Here is a 17,213-nt window from a genome sequence, read left to right as displayed (position 1 = left end):
ATATCGTAATTGATGTATTTTAAATAAATAAATTATACACAAATTAAAATTATACTTGTAAAAAAATATTGTTTCTAGAGCAATTTTTGAAACCTCTGTAAAGCTGAACTAACTCTACAGCAGATCGATTGCTGTAACGTTAGACAGTGCTCTTTAATTAACTACAGTAGGATTAGTTTTGCCCTGATAATTATTATTTTATACCCATAAAGATAATTAGTAACTGCCAGATTATGATCACCTGCTTTTTCCGTCATGGCTAACATTAGCCGTGTTATCTTGGCTAATAACATTTAGCTTATAAAGCCCACATTTAACGTGACCGAAAAAAACTCAGTGATCCGTCAGATCTGTAGGTCGGTTAGGACAGTTTACTGCTGAACAACAACTTTTGTCAGTGAGAAATAACACAGAAATCGAAAAATAATAGTTATTTATTCATCTTCAATCTCCCCTCAAAGCTCCGACAGTCCTCAGAGAAGCTGTCAATCAACTGTAAATCGTGACGACACGCCCCGTTTCTATAGCACCAAATTGCTTGCAAAAATCAAACTGATCACAAAAATGAACTATTGAATATATATAAGCATGATAACAACTACCTTAAATGACCAAAACCATCTTTCAGAAAATTTTATTGTATGTGTAATTATTTTTTTGTTATTTTGACAAGTGCCATTAGTTTGCATTGAGAGGGCGGGTTTATGACTTGTACTGCATCCAGCCACCAGGGGGCGATCAAAGAGCCCGCGGCTTCACTTTTCAGGACGTATGAGACACACCCGGTTTCATGTCTGTAGAGAGAGAATGAAGAGATGATTCTGACCTTCAGCCCGTCTGGACCGTCTGGACTCAATCTTCTTTTTTTTTTTTTTTTTTTTTTTTATTGCAAAATTCGAACATACATACAGGATCAGGGAAACAAAGCGTGGTTGCGTCTGTTACAATGGATAATTATACATTAAAAGAACAGAAAACAAATATCCTGAGTTTGCATACATCAATATGAGATAATAAAGAAAAGAAAAGCACAATAATTAGGTTAAAACACATCTTTAAATAAATCATCATAATGCATCAAAAATTTTGCACTTTTTTTGTTATTTATAAGTCTGAGGGATAAAATAAAGGAGTTAAATTCAGCAAGAAAAAGAGGAACGCTTAGGTGAGATTTAAGCCATTTTTGTTTGTGAATGAAGAATTTTGCATACAAGATAAAAAAGTTAACAACATATTCAAAGGATAGCAGCTTTGGGTTTTCATAGTTAAAAATTATTTCTTTAAGGGTGAAGGTATGGGTTACATTTGCATGGGTAAAAATATAGGAACTTAAATTAGCCCAAAATATATTGGTTAAATTACAATCATAAAATAAATGGCCAACTGTTTCTTCGACAAAACCACAGAAGGAGCAAGTTTCATCAATATCAGAATATTTAGAGATAGATGAGTTAACAGGATAGATTTTATGAAGGATTTTATAATGAATTTCTTTAACTTTGTTCGATATACAAAATTTGCTTGGCAAAAGCCAGGCTTTTCTCCAATTTACACTTGTTACAAGGGAATCCCAATAGAATTTACCCCTTGGCGTAATCTTTCTCTTCATCTGAAAGATTGTACGAATATGTCTGTTGTTGCATTTACAATCTAAAAGATCAATGCCGTCCAAGCGTAAAGCTGGAGAAACACTGTTGCTTTTACTGAATTTAAGGTGACATTTAATTAATTGGGTTAAGCCTGCTGGGATAGCTTTTACCAAGGTGTTATATTCTTTAAATGGGACTGGAAAGTTATGAAGATTCATAAATTGCACATAAGTTAGAATATTACCAGAATCGTCAAAGACAGATAGAATGCAATTAAAGTTATTGTTATACCACCTAGGAAAGAAGAGAGACTTATTTCTAACAGTTATATCAGTATTATTCCAAAGGAGAACTTTGTGCGGGGAAAAGTTATGGACAAAACACAATTTCCATGAAAGAAGGCATTGTTGATGAAAGTTAGATAAGGAAATGGGTAATTTGGCAGGCAAAAAGTTACACTTCAATAGGAAAGACAGACCACCAAGTTTGTTGAAAATATTATTTGGAATGAAAAACCATAATGACACTGGGTTCACAAGGCATCTTTTCAGCCAGTTTACTTTAAGGGTGTTTACAGTATCTGCAAAGTCCAGAAAGTCGAGGCCACCTTCACTTCTAGCATTAGAAAGTACTTCTTTTTTTAATTTGTGGGGTCTATTTTTCCAAATGAAATCCAAAAATATTTTGTTAATTTCCCTTATTGTTTTATCATTAATAAACAGAGAGAGAGCAGGGTATACAAAGCGAGAGAGCCCTTCCACCTTAGATAAAAGAACTCTACCATATAACGAAAGATCTCTCTGAAGCCAAATGTTAAAGATATTTTTAGTTTTTATCATTTTATCAGAAAAATTTGAATGATGTCTGGTAACTGGGCTTTTAGTGATATGAATGCCTAAATATTTTACACTATTTTTAACTGGGATACCTTCTAAAAATGTATCATCTATATCATGAATTGAAATAATCTCACATTTCGAGATATTGAGCTTTAGACCAGAGGCGCATGAAAATTGTTCCACCAGTTCCAGGGCATTAGGTAACTGTCGTTTGTCTTTCAAAAATAGTGTGGTGTCATCGGCTAGCTGTGCAATTTTGATCTCCCTGTCAAATATAGAAATTCCTTTCAAATTTTCATTTTGGTTAATTCTCAGACAAAGTAATTCTGTGGCTATAAGAAATAAAAACGGGGAGATCGGACAGCCCTGTCGGACTCCTCTCTGGATGTCAAACCTTTTGGATGTGTCGAAGTTAATAATCACTGAACTGTTAATACCTTTATAAAACATGGTTACAGTATTTATAAATGATTTACCAAATCCAAATAATTCTAGAGTACGAAAAAGAAATTTGTGTTCTATGGAGTCGAAAGCTTTATGAAAGTCAAGAAAGAGTATAAGACCATCTGAATTAATTAAATCTGAATAGTCTAGCAGATCTAATACTAATCTTATGTTATTAGATATATGACGGCCTTTCATGAAGCCCGATTGGGACTCTGAAATAATAAAATCCAGACCAGAACTTAATCTTTTAGCATAGACAGAGGCTAATATTTTATAATCTAATGTTAATAGAGTAATAGGCCGCCAATTATCGATTACTAAGGGGTCCTTGCTGGATTTGGGTATTGGGGAGATAACTCCTTGTTTCATAGTAGCAGTCATATCTCCCTGACTGATGCATTCCTGATACATGTGAAATAAAGGTAATTTAATAAACTCCCAAAAATGGAGGTAAAATTCTACTGAAAGCCCGTCAATACCAGGGGATTTGCCTTTTTTCATTGAATGCAGAGCTTGCTTAATTTCATCTATTGATAAATTTGCATCACAAATTTGACTATACTCGCACTCAATAACTTTAATACGGGGTTTAATTATATCAATAAATTTTTCACAAATGTCATAATTGAAATTAGAGGTATAAAGATTGCTATAAAATTTGGTAACAAATTCTGAAATTTTTTTAGGATCTTTAGAGGTAACTCCATCAATATTTAGTGTTGAAAGAGTTTTTCTCTGACCGTTTCTTTTTTCCAGGGCAAAAAAATAACTTGAATTCTTTTCCCCCTCCTCGAGCCATTTTGCTCGAGACCTTATGTATGCACCTTTAGCCAACTCTAAGTATGCTTTGTCAAACTCCAGATTTAATTCTTTAATTTCCAAATTCTCTTCTTCTGTGATATTATCTTTAGCTAGCAATATATTAATTCTGTTTATCAACTCTGAATCAATTTGATTTTTAATAACTTTAAGCTCTTTACTTCTTTTAACTGCAATGTATCTAGCTTTATATTTAAAGAACTCCCAATTTTTTTTATAATCCCTGCTTAGTCCTGTAAATAGTTCATTGGTAAGATTGATGATACTATCATTAAATTTTTTGTCTTTTAACAAAACATTATTAAGCTTCCAATAGCCTCTCAGTCTCGGATTGTCATTAATTTCACTCAATTTTATTGTAACTAAGTTATGATCTGACAGAGGGGCAGTGACGTGAGAAATTTCTTTTACATAAGGATAGAAGATGAAATTAGAAAAAAGTCAATCCTGGATCTAAGAGACAAATTTCTGTTGGACCAAGTAAATTCTATATTGGAAGGATTGAAGAACCGCCATGCATCAGTAAGGGAGAGATCGGAGCACAGGGAAAAAATTAAATCATTATTCATCCTGTTATCAAATCTAGGGGGAAATCTATCCAGGTGATTGTCCATACACTCATTAAAATCTCCTCCCAAAATAAAATAAGCATTATTATATTTTTTGTGTAACTTTTTAAGTTTATCCATTAGATGAGAGAACATTACCCTATTGGATGAATGAGAGTTGTGTCCGTATACGCAGCAAGCTATAAAGGTGGCGTTTTCTTGTTTAACTACAGAACAGACCCATCTGCCTTCATCAGAGCACAAAGTTTCCAATACGTTCCCCTTAAACCTATGCAACATAATGGCAGTTCCAGCCGATTGCCTACTACCATGGCTAAAGAAGATTGAATTCCCCCATTGCGTCCTCCAAAATTTAACATCGGATTCCTCTGAATGGACTTCTTGAAGAAAAACAATATCAGCTAAACTTCATTTACAGAACAAAAAAATCGCTTTTCTTTTCAAATTGTCACGCAAACCTCGAACATTTAAAGAAACAACCGACAAGGATTTAAACATACTGCATAACAAGAACTCCGAACAAACTGAATAGAAATAAACAAAAAATTACCTTCTCTAGACTTAATCTAAATGAAAAGGGAGAGGTGGATGATAACCCATAAGCACATCATTATTGAGGTGATAAGCAAATAAAATAATAGTAATTGTCAATTATAGAAAAAAAAAAGGTGCAGATTTATATTTTTTTTTTTCTTTTTCAGTTATATTATTCGTCAATTTACATCTTTTGCACGAGAGAAGTTAAGTGCAAGCAGCAGCTTAGTTTACATAACATCCGAATAGAAGAATTGTTTACCATCAATCAGAGCAAAGGAATTACGAAAGGTAGCTTTTTTGCCCTCCTCCCTTGCTTGCTTCACGAGAGGCCACAGCTTGTCTCGCACTGCTCTATCGTCAGGAGATAGAGGTTCAGAGAGTCGCAGTTTATTGTCAATTAGAAACTTGCAGCCTTTTGCGGAACCCCAAATAATGTCACGCATGCGGCGCTGCGAGAAAAGAATTATGATCGATCTGGCCTTTCCATCCGCCCTCTTCGGACCCAGACGATGAATGACGTCAACACTGTCCTGGAGCCCGTCTCCGACTCCAGGAGCAACTTTCTCCAAGACGTTGAGAACCACATTTCGAACATCTTCGTTGTCTTTTTCCGCGACACCGTGCAGTTTTAGGAACCATCTCCAACCGTAACGTCTGCACTCCTGTACACTTGCTTTCAGTGTTTTGTTTTCCTCTCTCAGAGTGCGGACCTCAGATTCCAGATGATCAAGAGCCTCTTTATGAACGCCGACATCCAAGATAAGCTGTTGCACCGTCGCTGTCAGACTCTTGATTTGTTTAGAGGTTGCCTCAGTGGTAGTTTCAATCGCTGAAATCTTTTGGAAAGTTTTGTCGTGTTTTGAAGCAAGCTCACGGATAGCCGCCAGTACATCCTCATTCCCAGTTCCACAAGATTCAGCGCGTTTAGTTTTCTTTGCAGCCGGTTTCTGAGGAGTATCCGAAAGGGAAGCAATAACAACCTCATTGTCAAAATTCGGACATGTGTCAAACCACTGTGATTCTGTATCTTTCTGAGGTTTCAATCCCGAGCTACTCGAGGCTGATGCTGAATCCTCAAACTGGTCAGTTGTGTCAGAGGCGTTGGAAGACATGTTGTCAAGCCAAAGTTGTTTAACTTTCTTTTTGCCTCTTTTTCCCATGCATAAAGATGTAAGGCAAAGTTATGTACGTTTTCACTTAATTTTAGTGTTATCACCAGTCTAAATAATAGGTTACATCACCACTTCACCTTTAATTCCCTGAAGAGCAAAAACACACTACCACCTACACAGCCGCCATCTTGGCCCCCCTGGACTCAATCTTCTGTTTACTGGACCTGAGAGTCATGAGACGCGTTGAGTTCTGGAGCTGCTCAGAGCTCATAGAGAGCGACACCTGCAGGAGGAAACTACAACTACAGCTGCACTCATTTCAGCACAACCTGCTTTTCTAAGTTTAATTATTTTTAATTTATTAACTTTTTATCTAGCTGCATTACGAAAAAGTGTATTGAACCATTATTAGAATGAAAACAATTTTTTGAAGTTTTCGAATGCTGTCACAGGCAGGAGGGGCTACAAGTGAAAACAGACGCTCATGTAAGCTACTGTCAACAGAAATTCAAAAATGTATTGGCATGATCGGGCATTTACAGTATTTACAAAATACCAACTTTAAGTAACATAAGGTAGCCTACAGAGATAAAAAGATAGGCTAAGGGAAATGAAAGGGAAAATAAAGCAAATATTTATAATAAATGGCTAAATGTAACTAATAATAATATAAAAAAAATTAAATACTGTTGGATGAGATTAAAAATGTACAAGGCACAGGCCTATTCTTTTAATATTTATAGATAAAATTCATTCGAATGCTGTTTGAAACATTGCAGATAACATAATAGGCCGCAATATGTTAATATGTCATTATGTTAATATCGCGCTTCTTAATTAAAAATAAATATTATTATAATCTTATCCATTTCTGATAATTCCAGGTTGCGCAGGTTGTTTGTTTACACATTCAACTCGTGGCCATGAGAAAAATATTGTTCCCTCACCATATGATCTCGAGGCCACGACAAAACTGGTGAACCGACCATGTCCCCTCCCGGTCACTGTACTGTAATAATATAAGTCTATAATGTTTAACCTATGTGTTTAACTAATGAGTGTCAAATACACACTTTCCTGATTATTAGCGACATCTGCAGGAGGAAACAAGAGTTACAGCTGGACCCATTTACTAAAATTAATTGTATTATTTAATAAGTATTTAGAAATTCCATGTTTAAATTTGATTAATGTGCACTTTCTGTTTATTAAAATGAAAATTATATTAAATAAACGTTTTTTTTAAAAATCAAACAAGCTTGCATTTTTTTAACTGCAAAAAGTTTAATTTCAAATAGTTATTTAATAGTTATTTTCATTTAACTCAGTGCAACACAAACTCAATTTACTGTTCTTAATGAATATTAATATTCTAGTGGCAAAGATTTTGTAAAGAAATGCATGAATGTGGCTAAACATGATAAAGATGATGATGATGATGATGATGATGATGATGATGAACTTTATTAATCCTCTAGGGGAAATTTATATGTCACAGCAGCACAACAATAGAAAAAATAGAAAAACAAACAACTTTCACAACAACAGCAACACTTTTCCTCCTGTATCAGTTTCACAAAGCATTATGATTATATACAACCAAGTAGTCCTAAAATATACACTCAATGATCTTGTATAACACTGGTTGCATAATCTAATAGCGGTTGGTAAAAAAAGACTTCCTAAAACGCTCCTTATAACAACGGGGATGAATTAATCTTCAACTATAAGTACTCACAAGAGCTTTCATGAAGAGGATGACCATCACGATTCATCATAAAAGACAATTTCCCAATTATTTTATCCTGCACTATCTCCTCTAAAGTGGGTAACACCTTCTTTTTAAGTTTGTTTAACTTATTCTTCTCCTTTTCCAACAGTCCCCCTCCTCAACACGTGACAGAGTAATAATCACAGAAGAGAATATGGAGTCATATAGAAGGTCTTAAATGTCATGACATACACCAAAGGATCTCAGTCTGTACTCTGTACCACTGTACTCACATGAACTGATTTAAATATGTTTTTAGTACATTTATGGATCTTGAGAGAGGAAATGTCATTGCTCCCTATGCAGGCCTCACTGAGTCATCGGATTTCAACAAAAATATCTTAATTTGCATTCCGAAGATGAACGAAGGTCTTATGGGTGTGGAACGGCATGAGGGTGAGTAATAAATGACACTATTTTCATTTTTGGGTGAACTAACCCTTTAACTTAAGTACAGGTACTACACATGATGTGCTCCATAAAACAGGTATCCTTTCTAGATGCAAACTCAAATTAAAAATATAATGAACCACCCCACAGATCTGATCAGCACAGGCCTTAAGTACTCTAAGATTAATACCATCAGAACCTGGAGATTTCTTCATCTTAATTCTCCTTAACCCACTACTTGTTCAACTGACATAGAAAAACCAGGAACATACTCACAAATGGGCACAAAGGAAGAGCTTAGAGCTGGAGGTGAATGTGATGAAGAACTCTGTGGTATTCTACCTAGTGAGGACTGTTCAAAAGCATCTGACCCACCATCAAATCTATTAAAAAATAAATTAATTCACCCACATCTGACCACCAGGGGCAATATATCCCCTTATTTTATTTCCACATCTGGACATCATATTTAGATCTTTCCAGAACCTCTCTCACATTCTTTTGTTGTAATTTTAATTCCATTTTTAACTTATAATTCTCTTTCCTGTCTTTAACGTTTTCTTTTACTAACCTCTGTGCTCTCTTTTGCTCGTCCTTATCACCCACTAAAAACACCTAAACATGTTAAACATCATCAGCAAAAAAAAAAAAGAAAAAACTGCTAATGCAAGCAGCATTTAAAGCACGAATAGCAAAACAGCAGACACCACAAACACGCACAGATCAAGAGGAACAGTTTTGAAAAATTTCAAAGCAGATTTACAGAAAATGCCCATTTTAATGTTACAACTGAGGAAATATTCTGTTCTCAGCCAGAGATGAGTGTGTCACAGTAATATCCATATGGCAGTAATATACAGCTATAATATAATACATGTTCGTTAGTTAACTTCATGTTTTCAGTGAAGCAGACACGGTGTACATGTTAGGCAGAAATTACAAGTTGTGCTCTTAAACGAATACAATAAAAGGTTAATATTAAAATATTATAGGATAATACAGTGGTGTGAAAAAGTGCTCCTGATTTTTTTTTTTTTTTGCATGTTTGTCACACTTTAATGCTTCTCATCAAACAAATTTAAATATTAATCAAAGATAACACAAGTAAACACAACATGCAGTTTTTAAAGGGTCGTTATGAAGGGAAAACAAAATCCAAACCCACATGGCCCTGTGTGAAAAAGTGCTTGCCCCCTAAACCTAATAACTGGTTGGGCCACCCTTAGCAGCAACAACTGCAATCAAGAACTTGCAATGAGTCTGTTAAAGGCGCTGTGGAAGAATTTTGGCCCACTCGACTTTGCAGAATTGTTGTAATTCAGCCACATTGGAGGGTTTTTGAGCATGAACCGCGTTTCTAAGGTCATGCCACAGCATCTCTATAGGATTGAGGTCAGGACTTTGACTAGGCCACTCCGAAGTCTTCATTTTGTTTTTCTTCAGCCATTCAGAGATGGGCTTGCTGGGGTGTTTTGGATCATTGTCATGCTGCAGAACCCAAGTTCGCTTTAGATTGAGATGGCCGGACATTGTCCTTCAGGATTTTTTGGTAGACAGCAGAATTCATGGTTCCATTTATCACAGCAAGTCTTCCATGTCCTGAAGCAGCAAAACAGCCCCAGACCATCACACTACCACCACCATATTTCACTGTTGGTATGATGTTCTTTTTCTGAAATGCTGTGTTACTTTTACGCCAGACGTAATGGAACTTTTGTCTTGTCAGTCCACAGAGTATTTTACCAAATGTCTTGGGGATCATCAAGATGTTTATTGGCAAAACTGAGACGAGCTTTTGTTCTTTTTGCTCAGCAGTGGTTTTCGTCTTGGAACTCTGCCATGAAGGCCATTTTTGTCCAGTCTATTTCTTATGGTGGAGTCATGGACACTGACCTTAACTGAGGCAAGTGAGGCCTGCAGTTCTTTGGATGTTGTTGTGGGGTCTTTTGTGACCTCTTGAATGAGTCGTTGCTGCACTCTTGGGGTAATTTTGGTCAGCCGGCCACTCCTGGGAAGGTTCACCACTGTTCCATGTTTTCACCATTTGTGGATAATGGCTCTCACTGTGGTTCGCTGGAGTCCCAAAGCTTTAGAAATGGCTTTATAACCTTTTCCAGACTGATATATCTCAATTACTTTCTTTCTCATTTGTTCTTGAATTTCTTTTGGATCTGCCTTGTCAGGCAGGTCCTATTTAAGTGATTTCTTGATTGTAAACAGGTGTGGCAGTAATCAGGCCTGGGTGTGGCTAGAGAAACTGAACTCAGGTGTGATAAACCATAGTTATGTTTTAACACAAGGCCATGTGGGTTTGGATTTTGTTTTCCCTTTATAATGAAAACCTTCATTTAAAAACTGCATATTGTGTTTACTTGTGTTATCTTTGATTCATATTTAAATTTGTTTGATGATCTGAAACATTAAAGTGTGACAAACATGCAAAAAAATAAAAATTCAGGAAGGGGACAAGCACTTTTTCACACCACTGTATATGAAAGATTTGAGTGTTGATCCAAAGTTGCCGTCATCTGAAATCTTTGCAATTGTTTGCAGAAACAGGAAAGCAGAAGGAGAGGATGTTGAATGTTTTATCTTAGCACTAAGAGTCCTCCTAAATAGCAGTAAAAGTTCTTAGCTAAGAGTTTTCTCTTAAAACCTATTCACAAAGCTGCTGAGACAAACTTTTACTAAGGAATAGACTGAAATCTTAAGCTAAGAGTAAGAGCGGGGTTGACCTTGTTGCTATAGAGTAAACACACATTGATTGGCTGATGGGGAGGAGTCAGTGATTTAATCACAGAAATATTGTAGAATGAGGTGTCATGTTTCCTTATTAAAATAAAGCTTTTAAATACAAATGTTGCCCTATTCAAATAAATGTTTTTTTAATAAAAATGTTCCCACAGTCAAAATAAAATGTTGACATATTTTTGCCATAAAGGTTTTAAAACGTAGGCTAAGTGTCACTAATTAAACTATACAGTTAATTGTCCACCTCTTGGCTGTCTGCATCTCAAGAGAATGCAGAATTCAAGTGACAAATTATGTTTTATAAACAAAGTTTGGGAGAAACACATTCAAACGGTCTTTCTAATCAGCACAGATACACAGACGATATATATATATAATATTTTTTTTTTTTTTTTTTTTATCTATTAAATTATTTGTAAGTGTGAACCCATGAAAACCACTGCCACAGGTAATCAGGCAATATTTATTTATTTGTTAAAGATTAATTTTTGGCATCTCATCATAGATTCAAATCTATAAATCAATTTTTTTTTTTTATTGCATTGCATTTTATTGCATTTATGAAGAAAAGGTTAAGCACCCAAGGCTCTGTCGCTATTGTCTCAATGGTGTTTAGTGTCTTTGGGTGGATTAGGACTATTTGTGATTTGGTCTTAGTGACTTAGGAGTCATCTTGACTACTCCTAACGTTTCACAGATTTAGGAGCTAGTTTTAGCACTAAAATGCTTTGTGAAATACTCTTAGAGCCAAAATTTTGGAGTCCTAAAATTAGGACTGAATCATCGGCAATTTAGGAGCTACTTTTAGCTGTTTAGCTGTTAGATGTTTTGTGAATACGGCCCCAGATCTCTCTAGATATCTGCATCTTCACTTATTACAAACCACTCTGACTTTGTTTCTTTTATACAAATCTTCTAAATGAGGTGTTGATGTTTTATCAAAATTTATAGATATCACCGTTACGGAGGTAAGCGCTTGCTTTAGTTGGGCTCCTGACCCTTGACAGTTTGACTTAATTTTTTCTCCAATTGTTGTAACTGTGTTTTTCTAAAGCATTTGTTACTATAAAAAATTGTGAGAAAATAAATATTATCAGTTGGGTTTGGATGCTTAGTCCTTGTTGTTGATTTGATCATCATACAGTGACCTTTTTCACTGATCTTTGAATATTGTGTTTTCTTTTATGTAGACATATTTTTTTTGTGTCACCATTGTTGAGGATCATATGCTGATTCATAATGTCTGTGTGAGTCTAAAAGACACTGCTCAAACTCTGTATAAAAAAAAAAACATAAAAAAAAAGGATAGAAAAAAATGTTGATGCAAAACTGACATTTAACACACTCATAGTTTAGACTCTGGAGAAGACCAGTGAATCATCAGCACTAAACAAGCAAATTCACCTGATCAGACTTTCTCCTGCATCTTTTGCTGTAACAAACGTGTTTTGAAAACACAGTAAAAGCAGCCAAAGAAAATCTAACTATTAAAAAGCAAAAATCCATAGCCCATCTAAAGCAAATGCTCTCCTCTATAACGGTGACTTCAAACTTTATTATTTTCTATAAAACACACACACAGAAGGCGAAGTTCTTGTGCAACTTTGTCAAAAAGTGACGAAAATTCTGAAATTTAACAGAACATGTGTGACATAAAACGTCCTCTTTTGGTAATGAAAGTGCTGCAGTTCAAGGTTCATTACATAATTTTAGGGGGACCTTCCAATTTGGTTTATTTTATGGTCACATAAGAACGTTACAAAGAGAACATTTGGGAAGTTAACAGAACGTCCTATAGTGATAGTCCCCTAAACATTCTCAGAACGTCCTGAATGTTCCCTGAAGATCCACCAAATAACATTTCCCAAACCTTAAAAGAACTCCACATCGTGACCATCTCTAAACATACTGGGAACGTTACTAGACAACGTTCTTAATAGCAGTGGACGTTCTGAGAATGTTCTGGGATCGTAACATTTTTCACTATGTGGAGTTCTTTTAAGGTTTGGGGAACGTTATTTGGTGGACCTTCAGGGAACATTCAGGACGTTCTGGGAATGTTGAGGGTACTATTACTATAGGACGTTCTGATAACTTCCCAAATGTCCTCTTTGTAACGTTCTTTTTTTGACCATAAAATAACCAAATTGGAATGTCCCCCTAAAGTCATATAAGGAACCTTGAACTGCAGCACTTTCATTACCAAAAGAAGACGTTTTAGGAACGTCCCGAATGTTCTGTAAAGGTTCAGAAATTGTATCACCTTTTGAGAACTTTTAGGGAATGTTGCGTAAGGTCCTGAGAACGTTGCCTTCTACGTGGGTAAGACCAAATCACAAACAGTCCTAATCCACCCAAAGACACTGAACACCATTGAGGAAATAGTGACAGAGCCTTGGGTGCTGAACCTTTTCTTCATAAATGCAATACTGTAACGAAGGCAGGACTCAGAGTAAGATCCAACTGCAGCGTTTTATTAGAAGTGAGCGTGGTCGTTCAGGCAGGGTCAAACAGGAACAAACAGGAGCAATAAGGAACAGGCAGAGTCGTAGTCAGGGTACAGGCAAGGATCGAGGCAGGCAGCAATGGGTCATAAAACAGGAATCAGGCAAAATCAATCACAGACAGGCAAACAGGATACAAGGAAACACTCAGAAATGTGACACAAGTGACAACAAGACTTCGTGATCAGGTGATGAGTGTGTGAGTCTTTTATAGTCCAGGTAATGCATGGCAGCTGGGTGTGGTGATTAGTGTAGTGATTGGTGGAGTGAGTGCAGGTGATTGGCAGAGAGGATTATGGGGAATGTAGTCCAGGAAGTGACAGGAACTGACGGTGATCGTGACAAATACATTTTGATTTATAGATTTGAATCTACAATGAGACGCCAAAAAAAATCTTTAACAAATAAATAAAGATTTTCTGATTACCTGTGCCATGGTTTTCATTAGTTCACACTTACAAATAATCAAATAGAGTAAAAAAAACACACACACACACATACACACACACACACACACACACACACACACATATATATATATATATATATATATATATGTATATATATATATATATATATATATATATATATATTTTTTTTTTTTTTTTTTTTTTTTGTGACTGTATATACTAGTTTAATTAGTGACACTTAGCCTATATAACCTTTATGGCAACAATATGGCAACATTTTATTTTGAATAGGGCAAAAATATTTTTAAACCTGTATTTTAATAAGGAAACATGACACTTCATTCTACAATATTTCTGTGATTAAATCACTGACTCCTCCCCCATCAGCCAATCACTGTGTGTATAGTCCATAGCAACAAGGTCAACTCCGCCCTTACTCTTAGCTTAAGACTTCAAGTTGGTCTCAGCAGGTTTGTGAATAGGTTTTCAGAGAAAACTCTTAGCTAAGAACTTTTACTGCTATTTAGGAGAACTCTTAGTGGTAAGATAAAATGTTTTGTGAATACGGCCCCTGGTTTACAGATTGTGTATATTAGTAATTATCCTGTTAATACTATAAGTGCATATACCTGTGAACTACAAATCAGCATGAAAAATTTAATTATGCATGCTTTATTGTTCATGCAAGACTGGATAAAGCATAAGTACATTTTTACACTACAATTCTAGAAAAGATTCAAACATGCGCTGTCAGATTGGATGGTTTCTCTGTGAAAATCTCAAAACAGTCAATAATCTCTGCTACTCTGTATTTAAACAAAGGAGACATATTTCTGTGCAAATCATCTGTCTGCCCATACAGCTGAAAGCTTCAGGTTTGCATATAGATATGACACATATGAAACAACAGTTTCATTGAATGTTCTGTATACTGTCTCAGGGGAAACATGAGAAGTGTTATGCAGGCAGATCAAATCTGAGGTACATTAAGGTTCACAGAAGCATTTGAAATTTGTATTTGTTGCGTCTGGAATCAGAGGCACCAAAAAAAAAAAAAAAAAAAAAAAATTGTAATAACGCCATAAAGGTTCCCAGGTTTGGCAGACACGTAAAGTACATTAACATCATCATCTCCAAAACAAACATCAGACATCCTGTACATATCAAGTCGGTTTACTTCTGCACATGCAGATCACCATCTCCTCCAGCCTCCTGCATCTTCTCAGTGTGAAGATGATAACTTTCTCCAGCCTGATGGACCATAGTGTCAGCTGACTGACTTGGGTAAAGTTGGTTTTATATTCGCACATTCGGACATCCGTATTCAATAGCCTTGTTAATCACACTACATTGGACATTCACAAGTAAATATGCCATTAAACAATACTTGCCTATTTTGATCGACTGTGAAAAATGTTGTAAGTTGACAATTGTCGGTTGTCAATATCATGTCGCTGCTTAAAATTCGCAAACGTTAATTTATTGCATATTTATTGGAAAGTCTGAATTTATCAGAAGTCTGAATGTGCAAATATAAAACCAACTTTACCCAAGTAGCTGACTGCATTGTTTTTCCTTACTTAGTGTCTGTGTGTGCATCTCAATCAGCTCTGAGCTCTCCTGATCAGTGCCCTAACTACTGAACTAGGGAGCTGATTGAGACACAGCCTGTGTTTAATGCTGATGTGGCCTTAATGTAAGGAGGGATGGTGTCCAGTTGGGTCAGTCTCCATAATCTTTAAGCAGGCTGATCTGCAATGAAATCAGAAGGTTTTTAGCTACATAACATAAGACCACAGCTGTAAAAAGTAGTCAGAAAATTAGAATCAGCATATGGATAGAGCAAAAATGTCGTACCTTAAGTATATCAAATAAAAATGCCTTGGCAAAATTAAGAATAATAAAAATTTTTTTAGACATATTCAAGGGATTCAGTTTAAATTGACTATTGTTTCATAGCACATACAATCCAAAACAATGCGTTGCTATAACGTTTGCTACTTTAGAAAACAGAAATCTCTAACTCACCTTTGTGAAAATGCACGTTAGAGAGCAAGCATACGTGAATGGAGATATCTTGACGAAAGTGATGTTTTGCGTCTCACCGCGGCAACCCATGCGATCCGGTGCCTCTGTTACTGCCTCTACATACTCTCCGTACAGCCTTTTTTCAAGTAGGAAACCGACTAAATCTAATCTCGTAGTAAAGTTTTTGACATTTTCTATTGTGGGACATATTATTGCAGCTTTTCACACAACAAAAGTGTGCCATTTTTACAATGAAAAGAAGCCAAAGAAGAAACAACTCTGCACTGATACAGAGATTGTTTGGATACCTCACAAATGGCGGCGACACCCATAATGCACTTCGGTTTTCACGAGTGTGACGTCACCTGACAAAGACCGATTATCGAAAACTGTACCACGAGACCAATGGGCAGCACGAACACATTGTATCTGTATGTTGGATTTGTCTATAATAGTAGTACGATACTTATATTGTAATGTAGCTGTAAGAATGAAACTATAACATATTTAAAAAAAAAAAAAAAAAAAAAGGTGGGCACCCACCGGCATAAATCGGCGCCTATGCCACCCAGGATCACTTAGAGCACCTTTAACAAATGAGTGTCAAATACAGACACTTTCCTGATTATTAGCGACATCTGCAGGAGGAAACGAGTTACAGCTGGACTGAAAAATAATTGTATCATTTGATAACTATTTAGAAATTCCATGTTTAGATTTTATTAATGTACACTTTCTATTAATTAAAATGAAAATTATATTAAATAAACTTTAAAAATCAAATTAATTTCAAATAGTTTTATTTTCATTTAACTCAATGCCAAAAAGTTCATCCTAATTTCAACAGATTCAATTTACTGTTCTTAAAGAATATTAATATTCTAGAGTGACAAAGATTTTGTAAAGAAATGTACAAATGTGGTTAAACGTTTTACACATCATCTTCAAAAAAACCCCAAAAACTGCAAATTCAAGCAGAAGTTTAAAAGCACAAACAGCACAACAGCAGACACCACAAACACACACAGATCAAGAGGAACAGTTTTCAATTCAAGCTTTTACAACTCAAGTTGAAAATGTTTCACACTACATGTTGTTTCAAAGCAGCTTTACAGAAAATGCTTGTTTTAATGTTACAATTGAGGAAATATTCTGTTATCAGCCAGAGATGAGTGTGTCACAGTAATATCCATATGGCAGTAATATACAGCTATAATATAGTACATGTTCGTAGTTAACTTCATGTTTTCAGTGAAGCAGACACAGCGTACATGTTAGGCAGAAATTACAACTTGTGCTCTGAGCGATTACAATAAAAGGAAAATATTAAAATATTATAGGATAATATCTGAAAGTTTTGCATGTCGATCCAAAGTTGCCGTCATCTGAAATCTTTACAATTGTTCGCCTGAAAACATCATAGAAACAGGAAAGAAGATGGAGAGGA

General features: G+C 35.5%; 1 protein-coding gene across 1 annotated transcript in view; it reads right to left on the bottom strand.

The window, feature by feature from the left end:
- The window catches only part of LOC137032643 (uncharacterized), a 33,184-nt gene that overhangs the window by 11,767 nt on the left and 4,204 nt on the right, over positions 1–17,213 (bottom strand). The gene's annotated exons all lie outside the window — the stretch shown is intronic.

The sequence above is a fragment of the Chanodichthys erythropterus genome, chromosome 1 (assembly GCF_024489055.1).
Source record: "Chanodichthys erythropterus isolate Z2021 chromosome 1, ASM2448905v1, whole genome shotgun sequence".
NCBI lineage: Eukaryota > Metazoa > Chordata > Actinopteri > Cypriniformes > Xenocyprididae > Chanodichthys > Chanodichthys erythropterus.
This window is presented reverse-complemented; position numbering and strand designations above follow the sequence as displayed.